At 51.2% G+C, this 17,294-nt stretch overlaps 1 protein-coding gene across 1 annotated transcript in view; it reads right to left on the bottom strand.

Annotated features, from left to right (window-relative positions):
* Window positions 1–17,294, bottom strand: part of LOC105818238 (polypeptide N-acetylgalactosaminyltransferase 18) — a 179,579-nt gene that overhangs the window by 128,568 nt on the left and 33,717 nt on the right. The window lies entirely within an intron of this gene.

Genomic DNA, 17,294 nt, shown 5'->3' with positions numbered 1-17,294 from the left:
TGATTTTAATCAGGAATTTGATCATCCTACAGACGATTCCTTGTTCACGCTCATTCTTCTCCAGTTCCCTCAGGCCCCTTAACAATATCAGACTGCAATTTCAGGCTTATGTAATTTGGTGCTTAATGCACCTTACTACTAGCCCAGAACAACTGAAGGAGCTCGCTGAGGTGTGGGCTTCCCATCAGAGCCCCTCCTCCCCAGAATCCTCTCGCCGGAGCTGGGGCTGCACCCAGGGCTCCAGCATGGGGCAGAGGGCGCCCAGGCAGGATGACTGCTCCAGTGGTCCAGGCCCCGGTTCTCTGAAGCCTTGCTGTGTCAAGACTAGGGTATTCCACCAGGGATTCTGCCATTCTTCAAGGGGATGGCCATGGAGCCAGCTATGCAGCTGAGCCCGTCCTGACTTCTTCCCTGGGTCTAGGCACCCCACTGCTCAGCAGTGCCCCTTTATCCAAATGTCTGCTTACGATCTCCCCTCAGCTGTCTCAGAGGCGTGTCATATTCAGCACATCCAGAACTTAACTCTTGGTCTCACTCCCCAAACCGGCTCTTTCCCCCATTCTGTCTTGCCCATCTCGGCAAGTGGCACTGTTATTCACCCCGTCACTCAAGCCAGAAACCTGAGCTTCATCTTCCATTCTCTCCTTTTCTTCATTCCCTATATTCGATTCATCAGCAAGTCCAAACAGAGCTCAGATCCACCTACTTTTCTCTCCCTACAGCCACTATAGTTCAAACCACCACCATGTTTTGCCTGACATATTGGACAGCCTCCCAAATGATTTCTCTGTGGCCACTCTTACCCAAACTCAAACTATGCCCTACAGTGTAGCCAGGGAGAGCTTCCAAAAATGCCTATCTGATCATACCTTTCTTTGTTGAAAGCTTGCCAGCATTGTTCATTGCACTAAGAATAACATCCTACAAGGTCCTACACGATGAGACCTCTGCCTAAGTCTTCAACACCATTTCAAGCCATCCTCCTCCTTCCTCCCTCCAGCCACAGTTGGCTTCCTGTGGCTCTGAGAATATGTCAAGCTCTCTCCCACCTCAAAGTCTTTGCATGTGCTATTCCCTCTGCCTGGAACACTTTGCCATGCTCTTCACGTGGCTCTCTCCTTTCATCCTTTTCAGCCCAGAGAGGCCATCTCTAATCATCTAATCTGAAGCATGACCACTCCCCACATTTGATTTATTTCATATAATTCTATTTCTATCTTTTAAGGCATTTATCATGGCCTGTAATAATTTGATTTGTTTCTTGTCTGTCTTCAACCCCAGACTGTGAGCTCTGTGAGAGCAGGGACCATGTCAGTGTCATATTCCCAGCATGTAGCACAGTGGCCTGGCACTCTGTAGGTGATGGATTTGTTTTCTATTGCTGAATAACAATAGACCACAAACTTGGTTGCTTAACATAGATTTATTATCTCACAGTCTCTGTAGGTCCTAAGTCCAAGTACAGCATAGATGAATACTCTGTTCAGGGTTTCACTGGGCTGAAATAGAGGTGTTGGCTGGTGCTGTAGCTCTCGACTGGGGTTCAGGGTCCCTTTCAAGGCTTACTTACTGGTTGCTGGCACAATCATTTCCTTGCAGTTGCAGGGGCTGGACATTCCTGTTTTCCTGCTGGCCGTTAGCCAGGGCCTGCCTGAGAGGCTGCCCATGGCACCCTGCCCCATGGCCCCCATAGACAGTCCACAGCACAGATGTCCGCATTCTTTCAGGCCACCAGAGTGCGTCTTTGTGAGACGCACCAGCTGGAGAAAACTCTGCTTTTCAGAGGGCCCGTGTGATTAGGTCAGGCCTGCCAAACTGATTGGGGACCTTAAGTACATCAGCCAAGTCCCCTCACAGTAGATTGAACCCCAGATTAGTATTCAATTGAGTAACTGGGAGAAGTAAGTACATACCAGGGGCCAAGAATCTTAGGGGAGCCAGTGTAGAATTCTACCTACACAGTGATCAACAAATATTTACTGAATGAAAAAAAAAAATGGGTCTTCATCTAGCCACTTATTTATATAAGCAATTCCTCCAAGCCCATGTGAGTCTGTCTCTAGGTACAAGGCAGGCAGTCAAAATAATAAATAAGTAAAAACAAAAAGAGTCTAGTGGGAAATGCAAGAATGGAAAAGAGAGACATATTGAACCTGGAGCTGGGAAATGTGGGTTCAGTCCCCAGCTCTGCCACCATCTTGCAGGGAGTACGTTGGTGACTCAGCTACTCTGACCATCAGCTCCTTCATCTCTAAAATGGGCAAAAAATACCTACATCATGGCATGGAAAAGAATAAATCATCTGTGCAGTCCCCTCACCCCCTCACCTGTATGTCCTCCCAGCCCATGTGTCCACGCCTCCTCCATCTTCTTTCTAGTGACTGCAAAGCAGGAGGTGGCATTTGTGTTTTCTGCCACATAGAATTCAGGAATTCAGCAACCAGGACTGCTACCCACCGCAGGCCTCGTATGTCGCAGGAATATGGAGTACCTTGGTCTAGAGGGCAGCAATTGGGCACCTCAGACTGAGCAAACTCCCTCCAGAAAGACTGAACAACACCTTGAATGTTCTTTTCAGAGAATATAAAATCACTTCAACCAATATCTCAGCCTCGTGTCTGAGCAGCCCTGGTCAGGAACACTCAGGAAACAACTTTGTTTTCTTTGATTCTCTTCATTAGTTTTCATTTTTAAGACAAATGAAACAAATGAAACACAGACAAGCTTGCAGACACAGTCAGTCCACAGAAAGGGGGCCTGTGACTTAGCCAGAAGCCTCCTTCAATGCAGGGGAACATGTTCCTTTCTTCAGCGTCTAAGCACCTTAGGGGAATGTGGCAGGTTGATGCTGCCGCTAGGCAGTCTGGCACCGAAGTCTGCCCTGCATTGCTGGAATTTTCTGTCATATCAGCGGATGTCACCTGGTGTCAAGTTAATTCTTCCCCCCTGTCTGGTGGGAACCCTCTCTGCACCTCCTGACCCCACCAGCGGGACCCTGCCATCGATTCCCCTCTGACATCCGGGTCGGGACGCTCTGCCAGGGAAAGCTAGGAGCCTCACCTCCACCATTAACCCCGCCGGAGACACTCTTTTTAATCTCCATTTGGCTCGGAGCCCATGTAAATGCTTGAGCTCTGATCTAATTTCTAATTCATTGCTGTCACCCCATCAGATTCACCAGGTGAGAAGAGCTTTAAAGATTTGGTTTTGTACAGCTCCAACTCACACTTCTTCCCTTAGATGAGAGAGACATGGGGCCTGAGATTTATTCCTGGGTCTCGCTTGGCCTTGGCGCTCTGTGGTTATTTACAGATGCAGCCGCCGCCGCAGCCACAACTGCCACAGACACACCCACAGTCACCCCCAGGCTAGCAGGCCACGGCAGTGCAGGGAGTGGGAGCAGCACAGGGGAAGGCAATTAGGCAAGCTAGGGCCAGCCTGGTGAGCAGCAGCACGTCACCATGACAGCCGCCTGAGCCCTGTTACGCCCCCAACTCCCACTCCTGGCAGGAGTCCTGCTGGGATGAGCCCCACTGAGCAGCCCTGAGTGACCCTCCCGCCGTCTCACTCCTCCACGGCCTGGTGGGCATTCCCAGCCACTGGTCGCCTCTGCTTCGACTCCTGGCCTGGATCAGGGGACCTGATTCAAGCTGCTTTCAAGGTCTCCAGTTGCAGGGAAGTCACTCTCCAAGAATGGCCCACCACCTAGGGACAGAATCCACACCATGACTGCAAGACTGTGTGCTTTTCTGAAAGGGCTGTTCAGCCCAGAAGGGGCCTCGCCCAATCTGAACTGTCCGGCCAATGCCCCACGATGGGCTCAAACTGTGCACACCGTGAAGGGGAGCTGCTCGAAGGAGCGGCTAACTCAGCCTGCCTGGGGTGGCTGCTTTCTGAGACGTGGAAAATGGGCAATTATGAGAAGGGGAGAGAGCACAAGAGGGCGTTTTACCAGGGACACCTAAGATAAAGAGCATTTCAAGAGAAGCCTGTTTCTCAAAGTGGGAGTGAATACGGCGGGAGCTGCAGACAGGTGGCCCAGGGCCACAGCTGACCTGCCCCTGTGGTTTGTTCAGCCAACCAAACATAAAAGTGTGGGCTTCCGACTTGAAAAAACTGGCCGGTGCTTGCAGGCCGGCAGTAGGCTGGAGGTGCGTGGACTCGGCATGGACTCGGCAGAGGTCGGGCTCGCTCTCTTGGTCACCACAGTCCCCACCACTCCTTGCTGCCTTGCATCCGGCCCACCTCCCCACTTCAAGCTGTCTGTCCAGCCTTGGTGGGTGACTGAGTTTAGGACCCTGAGGATAGTGACAGGGTTAAGCGTTTAGGCTCTGGGGCTGGATCCAATTCGGGGTCGAACGCTGGCTCCGCCATTCCCAGCTGTGTAACCTGAAGCTTCCCTGAGCCTCAGTGTTCTCATCTGTGAAACGAGTTTAGTAATACGAAGACCTGCCTTGTGCGGGGGTTCTTAGGGTTAAGTGAACTAACACACAAAGACGCATAGCTAAAACAAATAGCTCTTATCAGTATTTTCTTAGGCTGCTAATATACCAGCCTAGGGGTGGGGTGTACATATGGGTGGTGAGACATTTATTCTGACAATGGAAATCCTAACTAGCTCTGTGCTCAGCTGTGTTGTCAAGGAACAGGGTGCTGCCTTTCCTATGACTTTGCAAACCCCCTATCCCCACCTCTCTGTCTGTTCCCACTCAATCATCGGATTCTCTCACTGAGGACTCACGGGGCCCAAGGCATTGGGTAAGGCTTTGCGGGGAAGAGAGAAGAAGGAATTAAAGGAGGAAAGGCCTCTATTCAAGGGTCAAGTTACTGCTGAATCTCAGTTTCCTCATCTACAAGATGGGGAGAAATACTGGAAAAATTTTAAGACCGTGTGTAAAAGTATCTAGCACAGTGCCTGGAACACAATAGGTGCCCAATAAATTATCACGTTGATTCTTTCCCTAAAATCTAATTAGGAAGGTTCAAATGCAAAGGCAGGTTCTGTCTTCCTCCAGACCCGTCTCCATTTACCCACTTCCATTCAATCCCCAAGGTCCAGCTCAAATGCCAACTCCTCCAGGAAGCCCTCCCACAGTGATGAGCCTTCTCCTCTGGGCTTCTCCAGCACACTCTCCCTCCACCTGTGGCTCACGGCACTTAGAACCTGGCACTGTGTGCTTTGGTTATTTGTGTGTTATCATCTACACCAGGCTGCCAGCTCTCTGGGGACAGAGACTGTTTCTCATCCATCCCTAGATGCTGTGCTGAGTGTGATGGCCGACAATGCGAATGCACTCTATGAATATGTGTTGAATCAATGAGTCCGGCTAGCAAAGCACTGGACCAGGGTGCTCTCTAGGTGCTGCCATGAACTACGTGTATGATGCTGGGAAACTCACTTAACTTCTTTGGAGCCCAGTTTTCTCTCTAGTCAAATGAGGAACTTGGACTAGATTTAAGGGCTGCCTGCCCCAAGCTGCCCAGTGCCCCTTGTGGGAAGCCCACCTAAGTGAGGGAGGGACCCACAAAGTGAACCAGGTCGCCCACCCCAACTGAAGGTCAGGTGCTCCGTGGAGAACCACCTAAGCCAGGGGAGGCCATTGGAAGTCACCGTCTAGGGACCAGGGATGGACAAAACAAGGGGAACCACACAACTCAGTACACAGGCCATGTTTTCTCTGCCTGGCTAGAGACCAAGCCCCACTTTAGCAGCACAGAAGGGGTCGGAGTCAACCATAGGGTTTTCCAGGAAAACTTCCGTTAGTGATTGCTTAAGAAAAAAGCCTTCCTGCTCACGGATCTGGCATTTCTGTGGTTTATTTCTCTTTTTTTTGTTTTAATCTTTTATTAGAAGCCATGCAAACTTTAATACAAAAAATATAAGTGCAATAAAAACCTTTGTGTCAATACAATTCCTGGGATTTCTCTCATTGCAGCCATCTCAAGGGGGGCCTAGCTGGGACACCCCTCTGTAGGCTGGCCTCGACTCCCCCTCTGTGGTTTCTTTCTATTCAAGAGCCTCTCTTCCTAAAATTCTACTTATGCCTTGGGCTTTTGGGCTGTGAGCTCCTAAAAACAACTAGAAACTGCGCAGTTGACATCTGTGTCAAATGAGGGCTGTAGAGTCTGCCTCCTTGCCTGCCGTCATCCTTGGACTAAAGTGAGCCCCACATCTGGTCCACTGCTGCCTCCCCCTTGCAGAGCCTCGAGCCTGGTACTCGACTTGTTGAATGAATGACTGTAGGAGCAGAAGGGGCCTAAGTCTCTGTGGGCCTGAAAAAAGATTTGCTTCCCCAATTTAGGGCTCCTGAGAGTGGATTAGAGCTTGATAAAAAACAAAAAACAAAACAAATAAAATCCCCCCAAAACTGCCTCCCCCAGCTCCCATCCTGAGAAAGCAGATTTCTGTTGCTATGCAGCTTAGGTGGTCCCGTACCTGCGGTGGGACCCTCAGGCTCCAGTCATTTGTAGGCACTTCCCCAACTCCCAGCACTGTCTCCGGCGCAACCTCCCGCCCTCACCATCAAACTAGGGGGAGCTCCGAAGGCTAATTACATGGGACAGATGAGCGCGGCAGCTGGAGTGGCCGCAGGATCCAGCTCTCCTCCACAGGCTGCTCTGTTTGCTGAGCGCTGAGGCTCTGGAGCTACTGGAGGCCACCTGGGGCACTGCATGGCTCGGGACTGCCTTTCGGGAAATCGATTCTACCAGAAGACATTCCATACTCCAGAGATTCGATACCAGTAGGAAGTATTTGATTGGTTGCGTTTCGCACTGTTTTAAATATCTGGGCAAGCCGAGGGAGGGCCCCAGCTCGTGAGAAGCGCCCTGTGTTCGGCTGCACTTGTTGTTAGCACTAGTTTGTCTTTTCAAGCTGCTGAGCAAGATAGGCTGAGGGCCAGGCACTGACAAGGAGACTTTGCCTGCTGGCTGCACCGAGGGCCCGGGCTGTGTTCTCTGGCCTTGCCCAGGGACAGCTTGATCCCAGCTGCTGGCAGCAGGGCCCTCACCTGAGGGCAGGAGACACCCCTCCCTACTCCCCCCATACTCAGCTCTAAGCTCCAGTCCTGGGAATTTCCCCTTCGACAGATGGCCACACAGCTGCCCAAAGGAAGAGGCCTTTTTGTATCTGATTCCTGCCAGCTTTGTTTATCAAAAACTGGTCACCTTGGCTAGTGTGTAAAGCACAATGGTCCAAAGCCTCTTGCTGCAGATTGCTCAGAGGGAGCTCGTGAGCTAAGAAGGCAGGCCTTTTGTCCTCCTCCCAGGTGCTGTCCTTGGTTAACAGGGATGTGTTTGGGAGTTCCTGATTCCCTAAAACAGCTTCCTTGATCAGGGTAAGGATAAGTGGCCAAGAGGAGTGATGGGCTACCCACACTGTTGCCAGATTCAGGCAGGCGCAGCGGTGCAGCATGCTGGGACCTCAGCAGGGTGGCTGGTAGGGACAGAGAAGAGGCTGGTAGGGTCAGAGAACTCAAGAGCTGACTGGGCTCTGGGGCTGGTCCACAAAGAGGCAGAGTCCCCAGGGGCCTGCACACTCAGGCATCACCAACTAAGGATGCCCATTTCAAGGGGAGGAGCTTATCAGTGGGGGCCCAGCCTCCAGGATGCAGAAAGCCAGGTGGATCAGACCATGGTACCCTCGGTTTGGTAGTACAGGGAACAGAGCCCCCTCAAGGAAGAGGGTTGGCCAGAGCTAGCTGGGGAGCCAGGGCCCAACAAAGGGGATGAGGTGGGTGTCAGAGCAAGGCTTCCTTCCAGCAGAGAACTGCAGATTGGTGGGGAACAGAGGCAGATCAAATGTAGGACCAACTCAGAGAAGGTTGAAGGAAGCTGGGGCTGGAGGGCACCAGGTGCAGGGAAGTCATCCCAGGCTGCAGCAACTCTATCAAGGTGAGGCCACCCACTGGGAAGAAGAGACTTTTGCTCTCCAGAGACTCTGCAGAGGTCAGGACTGGCTGGACTACTAGCACATGGCACTTTTATGTGCATTACAGAAAGGCACCCCCTCTGGGCCACCCAATTAGAGAAGGCACTTCTGAGACAGACGCATACCAGGATGCATGACCTAGCAAATGGAGGTCATGGACTACATTTTAGCCCTCATGTGCCCCTGGCCTGGGTGCCGTGGTAAAGGGCATGACCTGCAGAACCACGTGTGGCAGCCCTGGGAGGTAGGGTCAGAGAGCAACACAGCTGAATCTGTCAGGGATATATATATCTGATTCCTTTCTGCCAGATCACTAATCAAAGCAGGGCCCAGGCCTGGAGTCGGGGCTTGAGTCAGCAGGGAGAGACAGGCATTTGATACTCGGAGTGCCAGGAACTCAAGAGTCGTACAGCGCATTAAGGCAACGGCTTGGGAGAGTGCTGCTGGACGCCACCTGGGGAGACATAGCTGTGGCCATGCCCAAGAGGAACTCCCAGGTCTGATGGTAAACAGTGTGTCAGGTAGAGGCAACCCCAGGCAGTAAGAAGCAAAGGAAAGAGCATCCAGAACTCTTGGCAGAATACAGTCCTGGGCTGCGGCACCTCAAGGTTACTGGATACCTACTGCCAGTATTGCGGGTCAGCCTGGTCGCACTGGTCAAAGGCATAGGGGTGGGCAGTGATAAGGAGCCTTTGGCTGAGCAGGCTGGCAGCCCATGTGCTAGGCTGTGTAAACATCTTTAAGCTGCCTGAGTCTCGGTCGTAATTCAATTAGCTATATGGGATTTTTTAAGCTTCATAAAGCACAATACCGTCGGACCATTCTTTTTCTCTGCTTTTTAAAATTTTTGCAATTATTCCAGCTGCATGCAAAGCTGTTGTAGTTTTACAGCCTGGAATGAGTATCTCTTGTGTAGGACAGCATCTTTGAAACATTAAACAATGATTAGGCAGGCTCTGGGCCAAGGGATATGGGGGTTTTGGGGGGGTGGAGGGGGACCCAGCAGCTGGAGGCAAGCAATCTGGGGAGCTCTGATTCTATTTCATCACTACACTGTGATTTTCTTACCAAGAATTAAAAAGAACAATGATTCACAGTTGTGCAATTATTTGTCATTCATCAGGATTTTGAAGGCGGCTCCAGGTAGCGGTGGGTAGTGGAAGAGGCTCAACCCACTGTTGATGGGGACTGAAACACCACTGCTCACGCAAGCACACACAAGCCCACTTGCCTGTGTGCTCGCACACACTGCTTACACATGCTCGCCACTGCCTAACTGCACACATACAGGTCCACATCCACACACAAGCACACTCATACTCACACAGTGTGCACATGCATGTATGAACACACACATGCATGTACACATGCATGTACACACGCATACATTAGTGCACATGAATACACGCATGCACTTGCATGCACAAATACACACGTGCATGTGCGTACTTGCACACACTGCTTACACATGCTCACCACTGCCTAACTGCACACACGCAGGTCCACATCCACTCACAAGCACACTCATACACAGATACACACACACACATACACACACACACAAACAGCGTGCACATCACACAGAAACAGCATGCACATGCATGCATGAACGTATACATGCATGCACACATGCACACACATATGTGCATGTGAACACATGCACTCACATGCATAAATACACATGTGCACACACACACAGACCCACAAAACACGTGCTTACATGCACAGAATGCACACATACACATGAACACATACAAATATGTACATGTGCACACACAAACACAGTGTTCACACCCATACATATGCAAATACATGTCCAATCATGTACACACATGCGTGCACACACATGGGCATGCCAATTTCTCCCTATTTCAAAGGGAATAGGAAGCTGCCTCACTCTCACAAGGTGACCTAAAGTATGGCTGCCAACTCTTCAATTACCTCTCACCAGACAAAAGCCTAGAAGCGTCTGTGTAACAGTCTCCCCTTCTTATTGAACCGCAGGCAAAGCTCCAGGCAAAGCTTCAGGCCAGGAGGCAGCCACGCCCTTCTCTGAAGTTCCTTCTTTGTCTCCTACTTCACTGGCCCTGCTGCCTAACATCTCTCTCCAGAGGGGATGGAGGAAAAGCCTGAGGACAAAGTTCAAATAAGTCATTTGGAGTCTGAGACCCATAGTGCACCAGAGGCAGCCAATTTAATGGCCAAGAGTGCAGGCTCTGAAACCAGACAGCCTGGTTTAAAATGGCACCTCTGTGTGACTTTGGACAAGTTCCTTAACTTCTCTGTGCCTGTTTCCTTGTTACATAAAGTGACATTGATAATGGTCCTTTACTGCTATCATAGGCACTAATTAATTTACATGAAATATCTTAGAACAGTTCTGGCACATACTTAGCTAAATGATCTGGGGGTGCCTGGTCAGGACTCTCTACCCAGAGCACTGGGAGTCACTCCAGTCTGAGGCCCAGGCCTGGAGAAGTGGGGGTCAAACTCCAGCCCTGGCCAGAGGCAGCCACCCATGTGGCAGTATAGACAGTCACCTGGAAGTCAGCCTAGGGAACCCTTCCTGGCCAAGGCCGCCTGCTGCCCCCACACTGAAGCAGATCGAGGACCCCAGCTGTCACCTGTACCCAAGAGGAGGACCAGGGAGGCTAAACTATACTGGGACTCCAGGACCCAGGTCCGGCATTTTAGTGCATGTGGCAGCCATCCTAGTTCTGATCTACCCGGTGGGGTGGGCTGGCTGTCGGGAAGAGCCAGAGAGGAAGGAACCTGTGTCCACGTACCTCCCAGGCTCTCTGCAGTGTGCTGAGTAGACGAGACATAGGTGCCAGGACCAGCAGACTTGGGTTTGAATTCCTGTCCTACCACTTCCGGGCTATGTGGCCTTGGGCCTGGTCACTTTTTTTTAACCTCTCTGAAACTTAGCTTCCTCATCTATGAAATGGAGATAGTGACCACATCTACTTCCCTGAGGGACTGTGACTATTCTTTTGTCAACACAAGTGATTGAGTGACTACTGTGAGCTCAACACTAGGCCGGTTGTTGGGGTACTGAGATGACCAGGACTGCGCTCCTCTCACACTGGTCACTTTGGCTGGTCTGTACGAAACTACTCACTGTAATTCAGTGCGTCAATAACCAGGTAAAACACGGTGTGATAGGGAGGAGCCAAAACGTGTGGCAGCAGCTGGCGCAGGGCAGGATGGGGAGCGATGGAAGACTTTCTGGAAGCAGTGGCAGCAGAGCTGACCTTCGAAGCCTGGAACTGGGCAAAGAGGGGTGAGAGGACATTCACGCCCAGAAGACAGCCACGCAGAGCAAATGCCCAGGAGCCACCGTGACCCAAACCAGGGCTGTTGGGCTGTGGGCCACCATGCCCACACATGGTGCAGACAAGCAGAAAGAGCTGGACGCTGGGCGGGACAGGGGATCAGCACGGGGTGGGGGCGGGGGAGGGAGGAGCCTGGCCGCAGTCAGGAGACCCAGGGTCCTGGCTCAGCTCTGCCGTACACAGACTGTGGCATTCTAGTGGGTTTGTGCCCTGCGCAGGTCCTCAGTTTCCTCCTGAGAGCCAACTGGGGTTTAACTGGCTGATCTTGGGTTCTGCTGGCCTTTGCCCATCTGTCTGTCCTTCCAGGGCTGTGGCAGGGGAGGGACAGCTCCCTTCTGCTCATCTCTCAAAGCTCACCCATTTCCACGCCTTCTTCTGGCAACAGATGTGAAAGGCTTTGAGCAAGCATGGCCAGCATGAAGACCAGATGTGCGAGCAAAGGAGATCCGTGGGCAGGAGGAGAGAGGCAATTCAATCCCAGCCTTCAAGTATGTGACGTGCTGGGAAGGGGCCATTCTCTCGTTTGCAAACAGCAGCAGAAGACAAGTATCGGGCTGGATTTAGGTTGAGCAAGGCACTGCCAACCAACAACAGAAAGAAATCTCCAGGGGATGGGATATGGGAGTCTTAAAAGAATATTTGATATTACCATTGCTTTGATGTGCTTTTAATCACACAACTCGGATTAATTTTGAAATTTCAAGTAGCATAAAAGAAGGGTGTATAATTTTTATGTTTATCGAATGAGGACACAAGATCAAAAAGGAAACAGAAACACCAAGTACAGCAAAGAAAATGTTTTTTTCTTCCAAGAAGTGGAGATGCTGAATTGTGGGATGGGGTGACTCTGGGACAGCTGGTGAGGGAACCTGAAAGGGCTGGTGTTTCCTAGGCACCTGCTCGGTGCCAGGCACAGGAATACCGGTGTCACATGAATGAGCTCCCCACATGCTTAGCCGGGTGCTCGGTCCAAAGTACATGGCCATCAAAAACCTGCTGAAGGACTGAAGAAATGAAGGAATGGATGAATAAATTCTTAAGTAAATGAATGCTAAAAGTCAAAGGCAGAGATGACGCTATTGGCTGAAAATCCTGGTGCCTCTCTCCCTCTTGAAGTCTGGTGGAGGCTGAATCATTCAGTCCCAGCTAAAGATATTGCCCATTGGGATTCTCTGAAAAGCGTGGTAATTGAAACCAGGAGGCTCAGAGCTGTGTTCCCACCATTTTCTTGAGATAACAAGGAGGAGAGGCAGGGGAGGGGAAATATGGCCTCAGAGCTGCAGAATGCTTGGGAGGGTGGGTGACAAGGAAGGGGGAGGCTCAGGGTTGCTCGTCTGACTCCAAGGATGGGAACAAGTTCAGGCCAGGTTGGGGTAGCAGGAAGAGAATCTTCCCTTCTGCTCTGCGCTCCACCCCACATTCATGACATCTCCCTGGGACACAGCAGGGCAGTCCCAAGGGCCCCACCCCAGGGAGAAAGACTCCACCCAGCCGTGCCAGCTGCCCCAGGCTGGCTGGGGTTGCTGAGGAGGCGGCAGCTGTCCCAGGCCCCTCGGCTGCAGCACAGATGGGGGACAGCAGTGAGAACAGTGCTCCACAGAGAATCAGACGGCCCTGGGAGGCTCATTAACATGCACGTTTCAGGCCTCGCCCCAGACCTACAGAATCAAAATGCGTTTGTTCTTTCACTGCATCGAGAGTTATTGAACACCTACAAGTATCAGGCACTACTCTAGGTGCAGCAGGGGGCAAAACAAATGCCTCTGTCTTCATGGAACTTACACACTGGTGGAGGGAAATGTGTAAATAAGTCAGGAGAGTAAACAGGCGCGTACAGTGCATCAGATGGCGGGAGGAGATGTGTAGGAAAAGAAGGGCCGGTGATGAGTGACCGGGAGGAGGGCTGCCATTTAAATGGAGCAATTCAGTGACAGCCCTAGTGAGAAAGTGGCATTTAAACAAAGGCATAAAGAGGTAAAGGAGAGAGCTGTGCAGATGTGGGGGTACGAGCATCAGGTGGGGGAAACAGCAGGGGCCAATGTCCTGACACAGGAGTGTGCCTGGTACGAACCCCCATTCTTTTAATCAAGCTCAAACACTAAAGTCTGAGACTGCTGCAGCCGAGGGACAGCATGGTACACGGGAACCGGCCCCTGGAAAAGTGGAGCTTTCTTGGGAAGTTTTTGAGGAGGCAGAGAACAGGGACCAGGACTCCTACACAAGGACCACTTGCAGAAACTTCAGCCTCCGGCTCCCGAGAGATTGCTTAGAGAGGACCGGGTGGAGACAGCAGTAACTGACCACCTCTTCGCTGTGTGTGAGAAAGCACAGGCCTGACTCCAGCGCAGCGTGCGTGTGGCTGAGCAGGGCCTGGGGACAGACAAGGCGCCAGCACACGCGGACCCGTCATGAATGCCTGGGAAGGAAGGCTCAGGAAAGAAGACGTTCTGACAGCTCTACCCTCCCACGTACGTTAGAGTTTTAAACACCAACATCTCTTCCATCGCGTGTTATCTGGCTCAAGCCTCCCAACAATCCCTGAGGTAGAAATTATACATCTCAATTTTATAGATAAGGAGAATAGGGTTCGCAGAGGGTAAGAACACACAGCTAGCAGGAAGCTAGAAAGAGCTGGAACTCAGACACTGGACGAATGCCAAACTCTGCGCTCTTCCCACCAGAACACGCTGCTTTTAAACAGTGGCTGCGTGTCAGCCATTGTCATTATTATTATCACCGTGGCTGTTGTTATTTTTATCACTGTCATTTTCGCTCACCCTGAGGGCACCCTGAGCACCCTGTCGTGTACACGGTACCTTCACTCCTGTTACTTCACGTTACCCTCAGTGACTATGAGCCAGGCAGGGCGAGGCAGGGCCCACTGTCCCCACACGACGCATCAGCAAACTGATGCCTGCGCACCCATGGCCAGGAAGTGGCAGAACGAGGCTGGAAATCAAGCCCTGTGACGGTGCATCCCCATTTTGTATCTATTCGCAGACCTCTGCTGCGACAGCAGGGACTAGATCTGATCCATCGATCCACTCATGCCCTTGGCCCAGGCTGGGTTCTCCAGAAGTGTTTGTTGAACTGAGCTGACTTGAAATAAGTGAAAGTCTTGTGCACACTGAGAGGAAGCCCAAGAGAAGCAAGCCCCCGAAGTGGAGCCTGCGCAGGGCCTGGCCATGGCCACTTTCCTCCAAGTCAGGCTGAGCCTGGCGGAGGCCTTCGGCCGTGTCCTAAGGCTCGAGAGGGATCCGTTCCTCTAAGAGCTCTCCCCTCTCAAGAGTTCCGCTCAGGCTGGCCTTGGGGACCCCCGTTCCACACAGGGGCACTCTAGCCCGCGCCAGACCCCTTCCCACATGTCCACCCCCTCCACCCCAGGCCCCGCCCGCCACGGGTGCCGGGGCTGAGCCTGCTCCTGTACTCACACCCACCGCGGCACCCTCACTACCTCCAGTGTCCCTCCTGAGCGTGACAAAGATGAGCCCTTTCTTGCCACAGGTAATCTTGCTTCTGTGCCCTGGGTCTCCTCTTCTTCTTCCTCCTCAGAGGCCCCGCTCCAAACCTCGGCCTCAGGAGACTCATTAAATCACTAGATTAAATCCCATTAAATCACTAGAGGCAAGGCCTGGGCCCAATTTCTTAAAAGCTCTCCAAGTGATTCTGATATGCCTTCAGGGTCTCCAGAATAACCTGCCTTTGCAAGAAGAGAGAAGTGGAATAAAATAAAACACAATAGAACTGAATAGCTTAGAACAGAATATAATGGAGAATAGCAGAGTGCTTTGCACATTACACTGGGAAGTACTTTTTCTTAAAAGTTTTGTTTCATTCGTGTGTGTGTGTGTGTGTGTGTGTGTGTGTGTGCCATCCTGGGCCATGATGTAAATGCATTCCTTGCTATAGATTATGGTAATTTTTTATTTTTATTTTTGGAAAACTTTGCTCCAGTTCCTGCCTGAGTTTGTGATTCTCTTGCACAGTCAAAATCCCCGACAGGAAAATTTCCCCTCACTGCCAGCTCTTCGTCTTCATCTGGCTTCATCCCCTGTCCCCAACATTCCGCTAAGGCTTGTCGCTGAGGTTTCCACGATCTGTACCTTCCAGATCTGGGGGCTTCTTCTCGGACTCATGTCCTTCCTCCTGTCTGTGGGTTCATGAGAATAGATGACTCTTATTCCAGAACTCTCTCCATCCATGGACACTGTGATGTCTTCAGATTCTCCCCACCGTTCTTTCTCTGTCTCTCACCTGCTAACCCTCTTCCTCCTGACTCCCAAATATCTTACACTCAGTACTGTCTTAAGCTTCTGTTTTATGTTCTCCCTCTCCTCTTTTGACACCCTGTCCCCCCAGTCAGTGGCTTTACTTAGTCCGTACACAAGACTCCAAATCCATATTCACACATTTTGCTATCTTGAGCAAGGTCATGCAGTGGGCTGGCTACGCGCCCATCTCCTGGAATGGGGTGGGAGATGGGAAGGCAATACTGTCCACAGTCAATTGTCAGGCACAAAGGTTACCATTTCAGACAGGGGAGGCAGGGAGGTAGGCAAGGCAGACTGTCATCCCCATTTCATAGAGGGAGAAACAGACCCTGAGGGGGTGGGGGCTTTTCCATGGTCTCTTATCCACAGCAGAGAGGGTCCTAGAATCCATGACTTCAGACTTCAGTCCAGAGTTCTTTCCCTTCACACCATGCACTGGAAACTCAACATGTACAGAAAGGAAGCTACATCTTATTCATTAAACTATAGCTTCTCGACCAGATCTGTGAAACAGTAAGAATGCTTTTTAAAACAGTGATGTCTACTTAGAATCTTCTGGGAGAGCTTTTTGTTTGTTTGTTTCAACTTACTATTTTGAAATATTAAGAATTATAGATTCACGAAAAGGTACAGGAAGCTCCCGTGCAGCCTTCATCCAGCCTCCCCCAATGGTAACATCTTCCACAACCATAGTACGATATCAAAACCAGGACATCGACGTTGCTATAATCCACAGAGCTTGTTCAGCTCTCTCTAGTTACACAGGCACTCCTTTGTATGTGCATGTATAGCTCCATGCAGTTTGATCACATGTGCAGCTCTGTGTCACCACCACCATGAGTGAGGTACTTAACTGTACCATCACCATGACCCTCTAGAGCTTTGTCTTCAAAAGCTCCCATAGGTGATTCTCATCTGCATCCCTGACAAAGGACTCCTGTGCCCACGCATTGCTCCTCCTGCCCACCATCGCACCACCCTCCTCTGAGTCGCCACTGACCTGCCCTCCTTTGGCTCTTGCCCATGTCCTCTTAGTCAAGAGGTCCAATAGGTCCCCCTTCATGACATCTGTCAGGCCTACATCTTGCCCTCAGTGCCCACACCCACCCACCACCACTCCAGGCCCCTGACTTCTCATCTGGTCTGTGCTGCCACAACAGCCTCCTCATCCATTTCCCTCCTTCCAGATGCCCCTCTCCCCAGCCAATATCATAAAGCACGTCCCAATCTCTCCACTGCCCAGCTCTGCCCCCATAATTCCTCCTTAACCAAAAGCTTTCCGTGGTTACTGCCATTTACAAAATGAAGTCCAAACTCTTTAACTTCCTAATAGGAAATTCTCTATATCTGACTCACTTTCTTTATCTAAATTTCTCAAACTCAATGTCAGCTATTCCCATATGGCTTAGAGACAAAATGGCATCCTCAAGGACATGAGAATGTTCTTGCCACAGGGAGGAAACAAAAGGCTCCAAGATTGCCTCCTCCTGGGGCTCTGTTCTCACCTCTCTTGTCACATTAGGACGTGCATAATGGGGCCTAGGGATGGCTCTTGCTTGGGGATGTCCTTGTCCTTGGAGGATGGCTCCTCCTCCCTGTGCCTCCTTACACTGTAACAAGTGGGGGGGTCTTCCGAGGGGGGTGCAGGGGCGGGCTGGTCAGGTTGTCTGCTGTCAGCTGCCAGGGAATCGGGTTTTCCGAGGCATCCATTCTGTGGGTCCCCAACTGGGTGACAGTAGGCAGCCATCAGAGACAGGT

Source organism: Propithecus coquereli, unplaced genomic scaffold (assembly GCF_000956105.1).
Source record: "Propithecus coquereli isolate 6110/MARCELLA unplaced genomic scaffold, Pcoq_1.0 Scaffold44, whole genome shotgun sequence".
In the NCBI taxonomy this organism is placed as follows: domain Eukaryota; kingdom Metazoa; phylum Chordata; class Mammalia; order Primates; family Indriidae; genus Propithecus; species Propithecus coquereli.
The sequence above is the reverse complement of the archived record's forward strand: the minus strand, read 5'-3'. Positions and strand labels throughout refer to the sequence as shown.